The 18050-nt window shown below is 37.3% G+C and overlaps 1 protein-coding gene across 1 annotated transcript in view; it reads right to left on the bottom strand.

Moving 5' to 3' along the window:
• Positions 1–18050, bottom strand: part of PREX2 (phosphatidylinositol-3,4,5-trisphosphate dependent Rac exchange factor 2) — a 291402-nt gene that overhangs the window by 221418 nt on the left and 51934 nt on the right. The gene's annotated exons all lie outside the window — the stretch shown is intronic.

The raw sequence follows: 18050 nt of genomic DNA, 5'->3' as shown, positions 1-18050 counted from the left end.
AGTGACCATGTATATATGAATTTAAATTTATCCACCAGGATCTCAATGTTCTGTGGTAAACACTTAAGAGTCCAATGTTTTTGGGGAGCCTGGGTGGCTCAATCAGTTAAATGTCCAATTCTTAATTTTGGCTCAGGTCATGATCTCACGATTTGTGAGATCAAACCCCACAACGGACTCTCAGCTGACAACGGGGAGCCTGCTTGGGATTCTCTCTCTCTCCCTTTCTCTCTGTTCCTCTGCCACTTACACATGAGCACTTTTGTGTGCTCTAAGTAAATAAATACACTTAAGGGGAAAAAAGAGTCAAATGTTTCCTAAACTTCTAAGTCTTATGAAGCACAAGACCAAACTCTAATGAAAAATGAGATTTCTGATAAAAAACAAAGGGTCAGAAATTCCAGTGACCTTTTTGGAACTGAGAGAGATTGAAAGAAGGAGGTAGGGAGGAAGAGATAGAGATAGTCAGTGAAAGAGGAAGAGAGAAAGTGACTCTTCAAGAAGGAATGGAGGGATTTCTCTTCCTCTCTTACTCCCTCCCCCAAGTTTTAGAAAGACGGATTTGGTATTCCTGGGATCAGGTCAGGGCTCTCCATAGCCCTATGGTAGGCAAATAAGTTCATTAGTATTTCAAAGATCTGGACTCTTCTTGACAAGTCATTAAGCTTGGACTCATGACTAAATACACTATTATTTTTGCAAAGGAAAAAAGCAGAAAGGGTTGTTTACACTGGGTCTTAAAAGAGAAGGTTTGGAAGGAAAAGGAGAAGTGACTTTCCATCCAGCAAATCTGGTTTGTGTCTTTAAGACATCGTTCATTAACTATCTAGTGATCAGGTGAGATCATTGCCTTCCCTGTTTGTCTTAAGAACTTCAGCCACTACCTGCCAAGTCAGGGTCTGACTGCATAGCCCACCAATCCCCAGAATACACAGAGGCTCCAAGGAGTCTCTGGAAACTACACCAAACAAATGAAGATTAAGGTAAGAATCCCATTTTAATGTTTATTTATTTATTTTGAGAGAGACAGAGACAGAGGCAGAGAAAAAAGGGAGAGAGAGAATCCCAAGCAGGCTCCCACAGCCAGTGCAAAGTCCAACATGGGGCTTTATCCCACAAACTGTGAGATCATAACCTGATCTGAAACCATGAGTTGGATGCTTAACTGAATAAGCCACCCGGGCACCCCAAGAATCCCATGTTTGACCTGGTATACTTACAAAGATTTAAGAGACTAAGACAACCCAGTATTGTTCAAATGTTCCAAAGTTACCATCCTCAAGACATTGCTAGTAAGAGTATAAAATGGCACATTTCTTGGGGCGCCTGAGTGGCGCAGTCGGTTAAGCGTCCGACTTCAGCCAGGTCACGATCTCGCGGTCCATGAGTTCGAGCCCCGCGTCAGGCTCTGGGCTGATGGCTCGGAGCCTGGAGCCTGATTCCGATTCTGTGTCTCCCTCTCTCTCTGCCCCTCCCCCGTTCATGCTCTGTCTCTCTCTGTCCCAAAAATAAATAAAAAACGTTGAAAAAAAATTTTTAAATGGCACATTTCTGGGGACAATACAACTTAACAATATATCTCAAATTTTTAAATGGGCATTTCCTTTAACCCAGCAATTCTACTTCTAGGAATTTATCCTAAGAAAACATTCAGACAAGGAGTTACAGTATATTGATTACAAAAGTGGAAACACTGAAAACAACCTAACGCCCATCAATAAGGGAATCATTTAATATATTATGGTACATGCAAATTATAAAATACCATGCAGAAGTATAATAACAAATAGAATGGGATATAAATTACATATAATTATGTGCATATAAAACAGATGTCTATAAAATACTGTTTGGTGAAAAATTTACTAATCAGCATACTTGAAATGTACTGACATATATGTACACACATATACATATTACATGCCATTATATACACATAAATATACATGTGTAATGGTACTGTGCATTCATACTGAGAAAATATGTAGCATATACCAAATGCAAACAGTGGTTAAAGATGACCTTTATACACTTTCTTATGCTCAGAATATTTGGCTGCGAGCATATTATAACTTTTGTGAAAAGAAAAACAAAAGTATTTAACAGAAACAAAACAAATGAGCCACAGGATGTCATTCCTAGCATTAGCTTCAGACCCATCTCTATTCCCAATTCCACCAGTTCATGTTTCAGAGTCTATAACAACAAGGCCACATCAGTACTAGTATATCCAACTGAATGAAATAAGTCAGCTGAATTAAATGAACTGAATAGAAACGTACTGAATGTCACCTTAATTCTTTCATCGGAAAGTGTATATGATATGCGATGTGAGTTTTGAACTATTATCTATAGTTAGGTGTAACTGGCAACCTAAAGAGATTCTGAATTTCCTGACTTTGCCCATCTTAATTAGTATGAGTCTTATTTTTAATTTTAGTTTTGGTTTTGTTGAATATTTTCCATGTATTCATACCAAAAATCGTCTGTTAGCTCTTTCTTCTTAGTCTTAAAGTAACATGGTAGTTTAGTTGCCTAGTTTACATTTCACGTTGACCACATAGTAAACAGGTAACCTCGCACACAAGCAAAACTAAATGTTCACCTCTAAATTTATAAACATTTTTCTTCATGAACTGAACTCAGTAACATTCTGAAGCTGATAAATGAAAGTTTGGAGGTAGCACAAATGAATCAAAACATGAGTTAGAAGGAAACATACAAACTGAGAAAGTAAACTATATCTTCATCTGACTTTTTATCTTCTTACCCTCTGTGACAATATGGAACTTTTTGTTTAACTGTGAATGAAATAGAACCTGGAACTTGTTAGCATTTCTGATCAAGCATTTATTTTCCTGAGAACTTCATTTTATGCACAGAGAAGGCAGATTTCAGATACTTTGCCCAGAACGCAAAATCATGAAAACAGACATTTTTGACAAAACCTAGAAGTCTTCCTTCCTCAATATAAAGAAAAATAACCTGTTTTCAGAACTGTCTTTTAACAACCTTTCAGACTTTAGTAATTAGTGCATTTAATTTTTCTCCTATCAGTCAAAGAAGCATTAATACCCTAAATACAAAAATACATGAAGGATTTAATATGCTGTTTTACCTCTGCATTCATTTATTCCCATTGGTCCAGAATTTCATCAGAATTAGATCATCCTCATTTTGATACAAATATACTGGAAAAAGGCTTATAAATGCCAGTGGTTCTCAAACTTTTTATTGTGTATAATACTTGGAGAGTATTTCTAAATGCAGATTCCCTGGTCCTATCCCCAGAAGGTCTGATTCGGCAGATTGGTTGAGGACCCAGAAATCTGTATTTTGAGTAAGTTCCCTAGATGATTCTGATGCAATTGGTCCTGAGACTACATCTGATGAAAATTTCTTTATGTTTTTTCTTCCAAAGACTGAAGACTTTGAGGAAACAAGTCAGTGGGTCTCAATGGAGAAAACTTCTTGGCTTTCCAACCCTATGCACAATACCCTCTCACTCAACCAGTTGGAGTTTCTGCTATCCCACAAGAAAACCCTCCCTCCAACCATGAAAATCACGATCTGCATAAATGGGTCATAATAATCTCTGAAGGCTAGGGAGATGCAAAGACCAGCGAGATAAGACAGACTAAGTGAGGTTTGCAGGTGCCCCTCCTTGTACCTTCCAGCTTGCAGGTGTGTTGGCAGTTCAGCTGCCAGGATTCCCCTAACAATGATTACACAACACATTCCGAGATATCACTACAGTCAGGGACTACTGTTTTCCTACACAGACAGCAGAACTCTTTATCTTCTCTTCAATTTGCTCCATGTTGTTTCCTTCCTATCATGTATTTGGTAAAACGGGTTAAATGCCATACATTAATTAAAGCTTAAGAGAGCTAAAAATGTCACAAATTTGCAACCAATAAATTAAAAGAGGGAAGGAGATTATATGTAAGAGGGAGATGACAGCTATTCCCTTCTTCCTTGTCTATCTGGGCCACCACTTACTCAAAAGGTAAGGCAAATCCATGATGAGATAAAATCCATGATTTTATTCTCAGAATGCACTTGTTTATGATTTCAGTGTACTAAATTATCTCCCTCAATTCATTTTTGTCCTCCCCACTCTTTACATCAGGCACACATAGTAGATAACTCTCAAAAGATGCACAGATATGTTCATTGCTATAACATTTCCAGATAGTTGTGGGTATTCTTCTTTGATACAACACCAAAACTCAGTAAGTGGTAGTTTCTTAAAGGTTAGTCATGAATGATTTTTAATCTGAAACCAACCACATCAGTGAACTTTTCATACTCTGCTACATTAAAACCAATTGAGGGCGCGTGTATGGCTCAGTGGGTTAAATAAGCAGCCCACATCAGCTCAGGTTATGGTCTCGTGGTCCATGAATTTGAGCCCCGCATCAGGCTCTGTGCTGACAGCTCAGAGCCTGGAGCCTGCTTCGGATCCTGTGTCTCCCTCTCTCTCTGCCCCTCCACTGCTCACACTCTGTCTCTCTCAGAAATCAATAAACATTTTAAAAAATTAAAAAAACAATCGATTTATCTTGCAATTTGAAGGGATCTTTTATCTATGCTTGATGCTGTAAATTTTTTTAACAATGCTTCACTAAGAGTTATATATATCTTCAAAATATTAACACGTCTTGTTATACGATATCAAAAAAACTCACATCACATTAGTTACTATCAGTATCCAACTCACTAGAGAAGTCTTTAAGTATTAGGAGGCTATCCAGCTCACAGACGTAAATTTTCCAAAACTCTAAATTCACTTGCAAGCTTGAATTTATCATCATCAACAAATACTATCAGTTGTTTTCCTTGAAGTGACAGGTTCACTTCTTTCTTTGTTGAATAAACTATCTGCCAAATACTCCAGTGCCCTGAAACTAAAACCACAGTTTACCTCATAGTTGTTATTTCAAGTAAATATAATGTTCCATAGCAACTCAATCACAAATTCTGTCCATGGGGACAACCATAATATTTGAGTATGCAGAAGTACTGAGGTGTACTTCCTGTTTCAGAATATTAAAAGGCATGTGCTCAAGAGTCACAATTTAGTACAATTAATAATTTTTACAGCTTCACAAGAACACTCTTAGGTGAAACAGGAATCCTCTACCACCCTTCCCCCATGAGTGAGTGACAGTGAAATATACAGTGAAATATACCTAGTACAATTTGGTGCCACTACTCTTTAGTGGCACTCTTTAATTCACATTAAAGCATCAGCAGTTTTACACATCATTGCTTTTGCACGATCAGTGCAAGCATCCACACAGAAAAAATAAAAGCAAATAAAGTCTTAGTATTACAATGAAAATAGTTTCACCTTACATATCCCCTGGAAGGATTTCACAAAACCCTAAAAGACTGCAAAGCACACCTTGAAAACCACTGTTCTAGGCATATAGGATATATCAATAAACAAAATAGTCAAAAATTTCTGCTTATATTCTAGTAGAGGGAGGCATAGTATACAATAAATATAATAAATGTATTTGGCACATTAGAAGCCAGGTGTTAAAAGTAAGCAATGAACTTACTATGATAATAAAAACAGATCTACACATATTTGAAAAAAATATATAACACCTCACAATGATTCCAAAGCTCTCCAGAGATTCAGAAATCCAGAGCCCAAAATTTATCACCATAAATCTATACCGCTCAATTCTATTACTTAATTATATTTGACTTTTCTCTTGTACATTCATGGCATCACTTCTCCTTTCCTTCCTTTTATGTCTCTACTTTGCCCTATTACTTTCAGTACCCACTCTATGCATAAGACTAATAATGGGATGGGACTCTTCGGCCTCCATCTACAGTTTCCAAATACCTCCAAAAACAGGGAAGTATTCTTCAATTTTATTTTTACTGCCAAGCACTCAGGACTCATTTGGGTAAGGGAATAAACAAAATTAAAAACACAAGGAAATTACCAACTACAGATTTTTTTTTAATTTTTAATGTTAATTTTGAGAGAGAGAGTGCAAGCAGGGGAGGGGCAGAGAAAGAGGGAGACACAGAATTCCAAGCAGGCTCCAGGCTGTGAGCTGTAAGCACAGAGCCCAATGCAGGGCTTGAACTCACAAACTGTGAGCTCATGACCTGAGCTGAAGCTGGACGCTTAACCGACTAAGCTACCCAGGTGCCCCCAACTACAGATATTTTTGTAGTTATCTTACACTGATAATGTTATACTCACAAATGATAGTCTAAATGAAATGGATCAAATCCTTGACAAACATAATCTGCCAAAATTCACACAAAGAGTAATATAATATGAACAGGACTCTATCTATTAAAAGGACTGAATCAATATTTAATAACCTTCCAAGACAGAAAGTGCCAGGCCCAAATCAGTTCACTGGTAAATTTTACCAAACATTTAAAGAATAAATTATACCAATTCTCTACAATCTCTTTCAGAAGATAGTAGAGGAAATTTTTCCTAACTTGTTCCACGAGGCCAGCATCACCCTAATACCAAAACCAAAGAATTCACAAGAAAACTATAGACCAATATCTCTTAAAAATATAGATGCAAAAGTTCTAAGCAAAATATTAACAAACAACAGCCAAAAAACTATAAAAACAATTATACATCACAACCAAGGGGGGTTTATCCCAAGTATGAAAAGCTGGTTCAATATTCTAAAGTCAATTAATGAAATCCAACACATCGCCAGTCTTAGAAGAAAAATCCATATGATCAACAGATGCAGAAAAAGCTTTTGAGAAATCCAACACCCAGTCATGACAAATATTCTCAGTAAACTAATAAGAGGGAAATGTCCTCAACATTATTTTAAAAATCTTAAAAAAAAAAAAAAAAAGCCTACAGCTAACATCATACATAATGGTGAGAAACTAGAAGCTTTCCCACTACAATCAAGACCAAGGCAAGAACGTCTCCTCTCACCATTCCCTTTTAGCATTGTACTGAATTTTCTAGCTAATACAATAAGACAAAAAAGAAAATAATAGGTATATAAATTGGAAAGGAAAAATAAAATTTTCCTTGTTCATAAATGATATGATTGTCTATGTAGAAAATCTGAAATAATTGACCCTAAACATTCCTGGAACTTGATAAAATCGTATAGCAAGGCTGAAGGATACAAGATTAATATACAAAAGTCAATCACTTTCCTCTATACCAGCAATGAACAAGTGGAAACTGAAATTAAACACACTACCATTTACATTAGCACCTCCAAAAATGAAATATTTGTGTATAAGCCTTAAAAAAATGTGTATAACATCTGAATGAGGAGCACTACAGAACTCTGATAAAAATGATCAAAGAAGACCAAATAAATGGAGACACAGTTCACATTCATGGATAGGAAGACTCAATAGCATCAAGATGCTAGTTCTTCCCAACTAGAACTGTAGATTTAACACAATTCTAATAAAAATTCCAGCAAGTTATTTTGTGGATATCAACAAAATGTTTATAAGTTTATATGGAGAGATAAAAGACTCAGAGTAGCCAAAACAATATTAAAGAATAAGAACAGGGAACCTGGGTAGCTCAGTTGGCTAAGCATCAACTCTGGCTTTTGGCTCAGGTCATGATCTCAGGGTTGTGGGATTGAGCCCCATGTCAGGTTCTGTGCTGGGTGTAGAGCCTGCTAAGATTCTCTCTCTTTCTCTCTCTTTCTCTCTTTCTCTCTCTCTCTCTCTCTCTCTCCCCCCCTCCCCCTCCCTCCCTCCCTCCTTTCCCCCCTTCCTCTGTCCCTCTGTCAACCTCTGCCCTTCCCCCACTCACACTGGTTTTCTCTCTCTCTCTCTCTCTCTCTCTCTCTCTCTCTCTCTCTCCCCCCCTCCCCCTCCCTCCCTCCCTCCTTTCCCCCCTTCCTCTGTCCCTCTGTCAACCTCTGCCCTTCCCCCACTCACACTGGTTTTCTCTCTCTCTCTCTCTCTCTCTCTCTCTCTCTCTCTCCCCCCCCTCCCCCTCCCTCCCTCCCTCCTTTCCCCCCTTCCTCTGTCCCTCTGTCAACCTCTGCCCTTCCCCCACTCACACTGGTTTTCTCTCTCTCTCTCTCTCTCTCTCTCTCTCTCTCTCTCTCTCTCTCTTTCTCTGTCAGGAAGAAGAACAAAATCAGAGGACTCAGAGGACTGAGACTACCTGACTTCAAGGCTTATTCTAAAGCTACAGTAATCAAAACAGTGTGGAATTGGTTAAAGAACACACAAACAAATAAATGGAATACAACAGAGAGCCCAGAAACAGATTTACACAAATATAGACAACTCTTTGACAAAAGAGAAAATGTTATATGATGAAGAAAGGATGATCTTTTCAATAAATGGTGCTGGAACAACTGAACATTCACATGTGAAAAAAAAAGAAAGAAAGAATCTAGACACAGACCTTACATCCTTCTGAAAAATTACCTCAAAATGGATCAGACCCAAATGTAAAATGCAAAACTATAAAACACCTAGAAGAGTATGGTGATGACTTTTTTAGATAAAACACCAAAGGCATGATTATGAAAGATTTATTGATAAGGTGGATATCATTAAAATTAAAAACTTCTCCTCTGTGAAGGACAAGAGAATGAGAATCCTAGCCTCAAACTGGGAGAGAAAATATTTCCCAAAGACATATATGATAAAGAACTATTGTCCAAAATGTACAAAGAACTCATAAAACTCCACATCAATAAAATCAACAACCAAATTAAAAAATGGGCAAAAGAACTGAACAGGCACCTCAGTAGAGAATATACACAGATGGCAAATAAGCATATAAAAACTTGTTCAAATCGTACATTATTAGGCAATTGCAAATTAAAACAACAAGATACTACACATCTATCGGAAAGGACAAAATCCAAAATACTGACAATGCCAAAGAATGTGGAGTAATCAGTAACTCTCCTTCATTGCTCGTAGGAATGCAAAATGATATAGTCACTTTGGAAGACAGTTTGGCATATTCTTAACATAAATGTTCTTACCATGCAATCCAGCAATCATATTTCTCAGAAGTTACCTAGATGAGATGAAAACTTATATCCATAACAAAACCTGCACCTGGATGTTCATAGCATAGCAGCTGTACTCATAATTGGCAAAACTTGGAAGTGAACAAGATGTCCTTCAGTAGGTGAATGGATAAATACAAACAGTGGAATATTATTCAGCCTAAAAAGAAATGAGCATGATCCAGCCGCTCCCTCCTCTCTTGTTTTGCCTCATCCCAGTTTCCCCGTTCTGGACTGCTGCCTAACCACAACCACCTTCCAGGTCCTCCTCAACATGCCACACTTATTTCCACCTTAACACCTTTACACAACCTGCTTCCTACTGCCTGGAGCACTCTTCACCTGGCTGCCTCCTGCTGTCACTCAGTTCTTAGCTTACAGTCTCTCATGGCCATCCAGTCTAGACCATCCAGTTAACGTTCTCCCTATCCCAACCCCATCTTGCCCTATCTACTCCATTACTCTACTTCATTTACCCTGTGGCACTACCTGCTCCTCCATGTCCTGTTTTATGTATTTGTTTATTTACTGGTGCCTTGCATTAGTAGTGGAGCTCCGTGAAGGCAGAGTCTGTCTGTTTTGCTCAGTCGGGTTTCCCCAGCATCTCCAACAATGCCTGGCACTTGGTAAGCTCTCAATAAACTTCAGTGGAATAAGTGAAGAATTTTTTCTTCACTGGATGGTTTTTGTTTCTAAAGACCACAAGACTGTGTAGTATTAACTTCCTTAGTGTATTATCTTCCCAAATATCCATCAGCAACTTAGAATATAATAATATATAATCTTTATCTTTTCCATCACCATATACCAGGGTTTCTCAACATTAACACTCTTGACATTTGTGCCAGAAAAATCTTGGTTGTAGGCACTGTCCTGTACATGCAGGATGTTTAAGAGTTTCATGGCCTATACCCACTAGATGCCAATAGCTACTACCATCCCCAGTTGTAACAACCAAAGATGTCTCTATACATTGCCAAAAGCCCACTCTACACCCCCACAGTTGAGCACCACTGGCATATAGAATCCCAAAATACCTACAGCAGTGCTAACTAGATGCACAAATTTGAGGCTAAAACTTTTGTATCATCAACCTCTCTGGGCTACATTATAACAGTAAGTGATTTTCCGTGTCTTCCTGAGCTTTAGCAAAGTCCCATGTTTCTCCATGTATCTCCTTATTTCAATACTTTTATTAGATTATGAATAAAAAGTTCAACACATTTTTATAAAAATTATAATTAGGTAGAACTTATGTTTAAATCTCTTTTCAAACTAAGTAGATTTTTAAAAGCTCCCTTTGTCATGTCTTTTCAACTCAGACACAGTGAACAATGACAAAATACCGTTAGTTTGCATGTCTGCTCTCCACCAGACTGTATTCCCTATGGAAAATGTATAGGCAGCATGTTTTCATCTTTGAAACAGATATTAGTTTGTCCCTAGACTGCCATGGCAACATTCCATCCATACGAAACTCCAAAAACTGATAGAATAATAAATCATTAGTCAGTAGTTCAGTAGCATTGAAGACTCACCCTCATGGGCATCTATCACTCTACAAACCATCAAAGGAAAATATATGCCACCATGGATTACTCAGATAGATGCCGAAAGAGATCACAATGATACCAAACAGTATGTCAATATCCCCAGCAAAACCCTTTGAATGTTGATGTTTTTTCATGATTCAGAACCAAAAGGATTTATTGTGTCATACTTGTTGAGAGTCTTTGAATATCTGCTCAGTTTTCCACGAAAAGATGGTTTATTCTTTTTTAGAAAAACTATTCAAAATTAACATCACCATCATCTAGGTAAAGATAATTTTTCAACATACATCCATAATTTTTAAACTTCCTTGGCTGAAACTTTCCCAGGATTTAAGGATAATTGAAACATTATTTAGTGTCTTCTGTTTGACCTCAACATGCCAAAAGGCAGCATGACAGAATTGTGTTCTTCAGGAGTTTTCAGGGGAAAGAATTCGTACTGGGTCAGCATGTGATCAATACACTAAATACACACCAGGCACAGGTTTTAAAGATGTTTAATAGTAGATGGCTGGAAAGTCAGACAGAAGATGAAAGAGAAATTAGAACTATTCTCAATGGAATTACAGTTAAGCATAAAATTATTGAAAGTAAAAATTAGAAAATTTATTGAGATTACAAAAAAAACTACAATAAAAGCAAACTTTCCTGAAGTGTGTTTTGTCAATTTTGAAAGTTTTTATTTGTTAAGTTTTTGATTTTTTTCTTATGTGCTTTTGCAATTTCTTTTCTTTTTAATTTTTTTAATGTTTATATCTCTTTAAGTGTGAAAGAGCAATGAATTAAGTCAAAAGCAGAGATCAAAAGCAGTAGAAGTATTTTTTAACATGGCACAAATGGTTAAAACATTGTTTCAACTGCCATTGAAGGAAATAAGAACATTTACATAAAAATCAGTAATTATGGTCCCTCTTCAAACACAAGGAAAAAAATCAACCCAGGACCCACATTGCTGAATAGTATCCATAGACTAGAGCAAAGGCAGCCACATGTTCCTTTCACTTGCTACAGTCATCACTATTCCCTCTTACCTCCTACACCAGAGCTAAATGTTAATTGTTCTTTATTCTCACACTAATATCATCTTTTTTACATAAAATTCAATTTACTCATTTTTGTAACTTAGAAATCTCTGTAGCCATTTTAATTTTCAGCATATAATCTTGGGGTTTTGCAAAGGTCCTTTGGGCTTTTATAAATTCTTAATACTGATCATTCCAGAGTTCTGTTTTAAAATGTCATTTGGTCTTCATGTGTTTGAGTAAGAAAGACTCCCAAGATGAGAGGAGAAAAAACTTAAATGGGAAAAAAAAACAAGAAAGAAAGAAATTTTGGTGCCTATTTACTTAAGGCCTAGTTTCCCAAGGAATTCATGATTATATTAGATGTTAATTCTAGAAGTGATATTTTCTAGAGACAACTCTGAAATACATGTGCACGATTAGTTTTCTCGAAGACTGAAAAAAACCTCTATGTCCTTTATTTTAAACTATAAATGTTTTTTAATAAAGTAGCTTTTGGGCAATAAATTTTTCTTGGCTCCTATATTCCAAATATCATTTGATTCATGATAATCTTGTGTTCCTTGTATTGTTTTGGGTGATTGATGTCTCTTTCCGGAATGGTTAGGGATACACCAAACTTTAGGAAAAAATCAACTAAATAAAGTAAGTAAGATTAAGAAGCACCAAATGTTTATCATCAGCTGTTTTGAAATCCCTCTAAATTAATCCTCCATGTTTCTTCCCAACACACCTAGAAACATCTATCCACACATCTATGAAGACACAGGATATCTCACAGCAGGGAGTGTAGCCAAGGTTCTAAGTAAGCCTCAATTACCTCATTCATTAAATTAGGTTAAAAATAATAGTACCTATCTCACAGAGAGGCGAGAATTCACGGAGGTAATTTTTGTTGGCACTTTGCACAGTGCATAATCAGGACCAAATACTGATATTTCTGCTACTACTGCTACACCTACAACCGTAGTTCTATAATATCTACCGTGGCTTCATTATTCCTAATACTAGAGAGAACACAACTAAAGGGTAAGCCCCTTGTGTCAGCTTCTCTGCTCCTCTATTAACAGTAAATCAATCCAAGTAACTCTAACTTCGGGAGAATCCTTTGGTTCCAAAACAAATAATTTGAGGCATTTGTGAGGGGGAAAATCTACTGTTGATTAAAATATATGTATATTCCACATTGTTACATTGCATTGGATCCTTTCTGCTCAGAATTCCAGGTTTGCCCTCAAATATGGTTCATGTTAATCTCTCAATTCATATTTTCTAAACACTCCAAAAGTTAAAAAATTAACCCATAGTAGAAGGTAGAAAAAATTTATTGGATATCCAACTGTACAGTGTTAATAGAGACTGCGGCCCATCTCTAAGCCTTGAGAGGATTTAGAGCATAAAGTATTAATAAAAAGTGAACAACGTATGTGGAATATGGCCAGACCATGGCTTTGATTTCCATGAACTGCTACATGATCTTGGTATGGACAAAAATCATACAGGCTGATGAAGTAGAATGACAGGCCAATCTGAGAACAACCACAGAAAATCAGGTACAGCAAAAACTATATTCTTGAAGTTGCCTTAGCTCTTTTGAATGCTATCAACTCTTTACAGCACTGACAGAACCATTAGACAAAGATAATGTGTTAGGCTAGGTTCCAAAATTAAAATGAAAATCTATTCCTTTATATGTTACAAGTCATAATATTTGTGAAAAAGCCTTAAGTGAGATAAAAAAAAAAAATGAACTTTTCATTACATTCAGAATTACAACAACAAAAAAAATATTTCAAATACCTCAGAATTTTGGGGGGCATTTCAGATAAAAGTATGTTTCAGCTGTCAGTTGGTGATCAATATGGGATAAAATGAATTTCTAAAGGCAGTTCATAAGCTTACATGAACATACTTGTGAAAATTTTTCTCAAAGTTGTCTGTTAAATTATTTTTAATATTACATAAATATTTATTCAGAGATGCCAGCAGGCTATTGTGTCTCTAATATAATACTGCATATTGTGCTGCTCAGGAATTTACAGTGATATCTGATAACTTTAAAAACACAGCACAAGGAAAGAAAGGGCTAAGCGGGAAGTACAAAGCACACTATATAGATAATATTCTCAAGCACAGATTTTTCTCTGGCACAGGAAACTGGTCATTTCCCAAATTTAAAATGCAGAACACTATTCCTGTTTAAGTCGTTATTTGAGAATTCAGTTCCCATGAAAAGGAAATGTAGCAGTGGGGGAAGGAAAAGTATTTTATGCTGGAAAACAACCCAGAGAAATGAATGAGGACCCCAACACGAAGATGGGTCTCCTCCTGGCATCCATACCCTCCTTTTTTCTCACACTCTGATCTAGCTGGCTGTAAAATCCCACAAGGTACAGAAAAAAGATTTTTTACATTTCGCTTCATGATAAATTTCGCTTCATGATAAATTTGCATTTAAACTAATGCAAAGAACTTTTTCACAGAGAAATTTATATATCTATTTCACCCTTAGGAATGACTCCTAAAATTGTCCACTCTTATCCTTAAAACACATATGACTTTTCTGTCAACATCCTATTATCCATTCGGACTTACCATATCCCTTTCTCTTCTTTTTTTCATGCCTACATATTCGATATACCATCTACTTCCTAGCTGTAGCTTTGTTTCCTTTCCTTTTTCATTTTATTTGAACTCTATTCCTTAAAGGAACTAATGTATAGTAATGTTAACAGTTAGTGTTGGGCTAATACAGAACAGAAGAGAGCCCAGAAAATACCTTAACTGGGAGGGAATTTGGTATTTGAAATAGGTGGTATTTTAGTGGGGGAGGAATGCACAGGTGTTGGGACAATAAGTAGTCCAGTTTGCAGACTTTGTCAGAATAAAACAGAAGAATGTGAAGCGGTTAAAACCTTGAATTTTGGAGCCAGTCTGCCTGGGTTCAAATCCCAGCTCTACCAAATACTAGATATGCAACAGTTGACCAGTAATTTTACCTCTGTAATGCAGTCTTGACATCTGTAAAATGAGAGTAATATGGTATCTACTCAAATGGACATGAGGCAAAGATTAAATTAATATACATGAAGCAACTCTTACATCAAAAACCAATATATAACTGTTAGCTATTATTGCTATTTTTCCTATTTTATTTTAGATCACCAAATATGCTCGCCAGATGCTATTTTCATTAAATGACAGCACATTTAATCTCTGAAGGAAGACATTCAAGGAGATTCATTCTTTTTGACAACATCCATACAAGTTATAATCAAAGCATTAGTAAGAGGATTAGGTATTGTATGTGTATAAATACGTAAAATATCTGAGAACTGTCTTTAAGCCATTTATAATTTTTGTTCATAATCTGCTTTGTAAAAATTACATTAACAATCTGCAAAAAGTCAAATATCTGAAAGCCTTTGCTTAAGAAATATGAGAAAAAATAACTACGAAAATCTGGGATAACAACTATTATCAATAATCCCATTATGTTTCAAAAACCAAGAGGAATATAAAATAGGAAATATTATAAGTACTTCTGTATACTTCATGAACCAAGAAGGAGCCAGCAAAATACTATTAATGAGTTCATTTCCATGGATATTAGCTTGCAGCTCCATCAACAGCTGAATATTCATGAAGCACGCTGGGTGCAGGTAAATAAGAAAACTTCCCTTACAGGAAAAAAAGCAATTATAACAATAACAACAACAACCACAACAAATTTACGCATTTTTTTTTCCGGACCTGGGTTGTGTAAAATAACAAAGAAAAAGCTAATGTCTGTTCAAAACTTTATGAATTTCATTATATAACCACAAAGTTGCAACAGATTTGCTTAACTGCTGCAAAACAGCAAATGTGCCCTAATATCGGCAGTTTCTCGGTTTCCGAAGACTCTAAGTCATCCTAGATCCTCAAAATGCAGCCTTTTGGGGATGTAAATGAAATTGTCCCTAGGCTGAGTGCACATAACTAACATGGTTTAGGGCAATTATTTGCAGACCTCAGAGCTTGAAAATGCAAATAATATAAAGAACAAACTGAACGATAAATTAAACCCTAATCAGAACTACACCCAATATTTGGGGGTATGTCTGGAAGTCCTAAGCGCCCGCAGCAAGTAGACTTCAGGCAGCAGTGATACTATTCAGGGAGATGGGAGCATGTGATGCACTGTAACTGCTCTGAAAGTTACACCTATATACAGGTGCTGCTTGACGTGGAATGGGGAGAAGAGGAGGTGGGAAGGGAGAATGGCATCTACCAGGGAAAAATTTTCCTTGTCATGACCTCTTCCAAATGCAGTGGGATTTAGGTTTGGACCCCAGGCCTGATAAAGAACTGGAATAAAAATCAGAAATGAAGTAAAACCTAACTTTATAGTGTGGAGGTGTACTGTAGAGGTGGGTTATCAGCCTGAAGCTCACGGACTGGTGTCCCTGCTCATCCCAGTTCACTGGATTTCCAAGAGTAAAACTAATTCTAGAGCTGGCTTCCCAGAATGAACAGGGATCCTCCTTCCCTTCTAGCTTGGCCAGGGCTGCCTCAGAGATACTGGGGAGGCTGGGCACACAGATCCTGGAGGACCAGCAAACCATGAATGAGCTGTTTCCTCCATGTCAACTGTAAAATTACACATTCTGATCAAAGAATAACAGCAGCAACCAGATTTCAAAAATTCAACAATGCATCCTGAAATCTACTGGGATTGGACATCCCATTTGGAAATTAATTCACATGTCCTGGAATAGTCACAATTTTACCTCTTGTCACTGGACAAGTAGGAACGTGATCCTTATGATAGGAGATTGTCATTGGTATGTCTAATGTATACCAGGCTCTGCTCTAGGCACTAGATAGATCATGATGAGAAGACCAATTCCCTGCTCTCAAGAGCATGTATTCCATAGATGGGATATGCAAGAGATAAACCACTAAGTACAGGATTCAATTTCAGGTGATGGTGAGTACTATGAAGAAAAATAAGACACGGTGATGGGAAGAGTGAGGACCTGGTAGCTGGGGAAGAATTCTCTGAAAAGGTATCATTTGAGGACAGACCTTAAGGAGCTGAGAGAGCAAGGCATGGAAACATCTAGGAAGGAACAGGAGGCAGAGGCAGATGCAGATAAAGCAGGAGTGTGTGGACCTATGGGAGGGGCAGAGTGGGTAAAGTGGTATAAGGGAGAAGAAGAGAAGTAAGAGAAACAGTTGACAGGCAAGGACATATCTCAGAAAGCCCAGCGGTCATGGTAAGGACGTGGCATCTTATTCCCAGTGTGATAGAAAACCACTGAAGTGTTGTAAGCAGAAGAGTTGATCTAAAGTCCACTATAGCTACTGTGTGGAATGTTGACTACAGAGGAGACCAATTGGACTTCTACTAAAATAAGACAGGAGAGAGGTGATGATACTGTGGCTTGAGGTGGTGAGAAGTGGAAAAACCTGACTATGTTTTGAAATCATTGCTGGCAGGATTTGCTGATGAATTAGATGTAGATTGCAAAAGAAAGAAATCCAGGTTGCTTCCTAAATTTTTGACCTGAGCAAATGAGTGAACATTGGTACCATTTAGTGGTATGGGAAAGACCAGGGCAGGACAGGGTTGGAGAAAAACATCAAGAGTTCTTATCTTGTTAAGGTAATACATAAGCAACAGGACAGAAACAACCAGGCTGAGTAAAGGGTAGAAAGAAATAGCTAATGCCTTAATGTTAGGCAACAAAAGTTCATAAACTATTAAAATTGAACTTATCTTTTAAATGCACATTTTATAGATGCTAATTTTTCTGAAGTCAAACATGAGGTCAAAGGGGCAAGACAAAAAAAGATAAGGGCATTTAAAAGAACACTGAGGGGCGCCTGGGTGGCTCAGTCGGTTGAGCGTCTGACTTCGGCTCAGGTCATGATCTTGCAGTTCGTGAGTTTGAGCCCCGCATCGGACTCCGTGCTGACAGCTTGAAGCCTGGAGCCTGCTTCAGATTTGTGTCTCCCTCTCTCTCTCTGCCCTTTCCCCACTCATGCTCTGTCTCTGTCTCTCAAAAATGAATAAAAGTAAAAAAAAAATTTTTTTAAAAAGAACACTGAAGTGTTTGTGATCTGGTCTGTTTATTGCTCATTGCCTTGTGTTAAGCTTATGGTCCTGAAACACTCACCTTCTCCCAGTCTCCCCATTCATCACCTTGTTTCACCCCTTGCCCTCTGCCTCGAATGCACTTCTTCACTCCAAACTCAGCCAACTTCTACTCCTCTTTAACAGTGGTTCAGGTATCCTCTTCTCTAGGTAGCCATGCATTAATTCTATAGGCTTCCACAATTCTGCTCCTGTGTCTTCCAAAATGCCTGCCCCATGCACTTCTCTCCTCATGATTGTACCTCATGCACTATTTGATTGTATTGAATTTACGCACCCATTTCCCCCACTAGCGTGAAGCTTC

This window comes from Lynx rufus, unplaced genomic scaffold (assembly GCF_022079265.1).
Source record: "Lynx rufus isolate CCGP_SWC_20201006 ecotype Redwood Valley unplaced genomic scaffold, mLynRuf1.p SCAF_12, whole genome shotgun sequence".
Taxonomy (NCBI): Eukaryota; Metazoa; Chordata; class Mammalia; order Carnivora; family Felidae; genus Lynx; species Lynx rufus.
The sequence above is the reverse complement of the archived record's forward strand: the minus strand, read 5'-3'. Positions and strand labels throughout refer to the sequence as shown.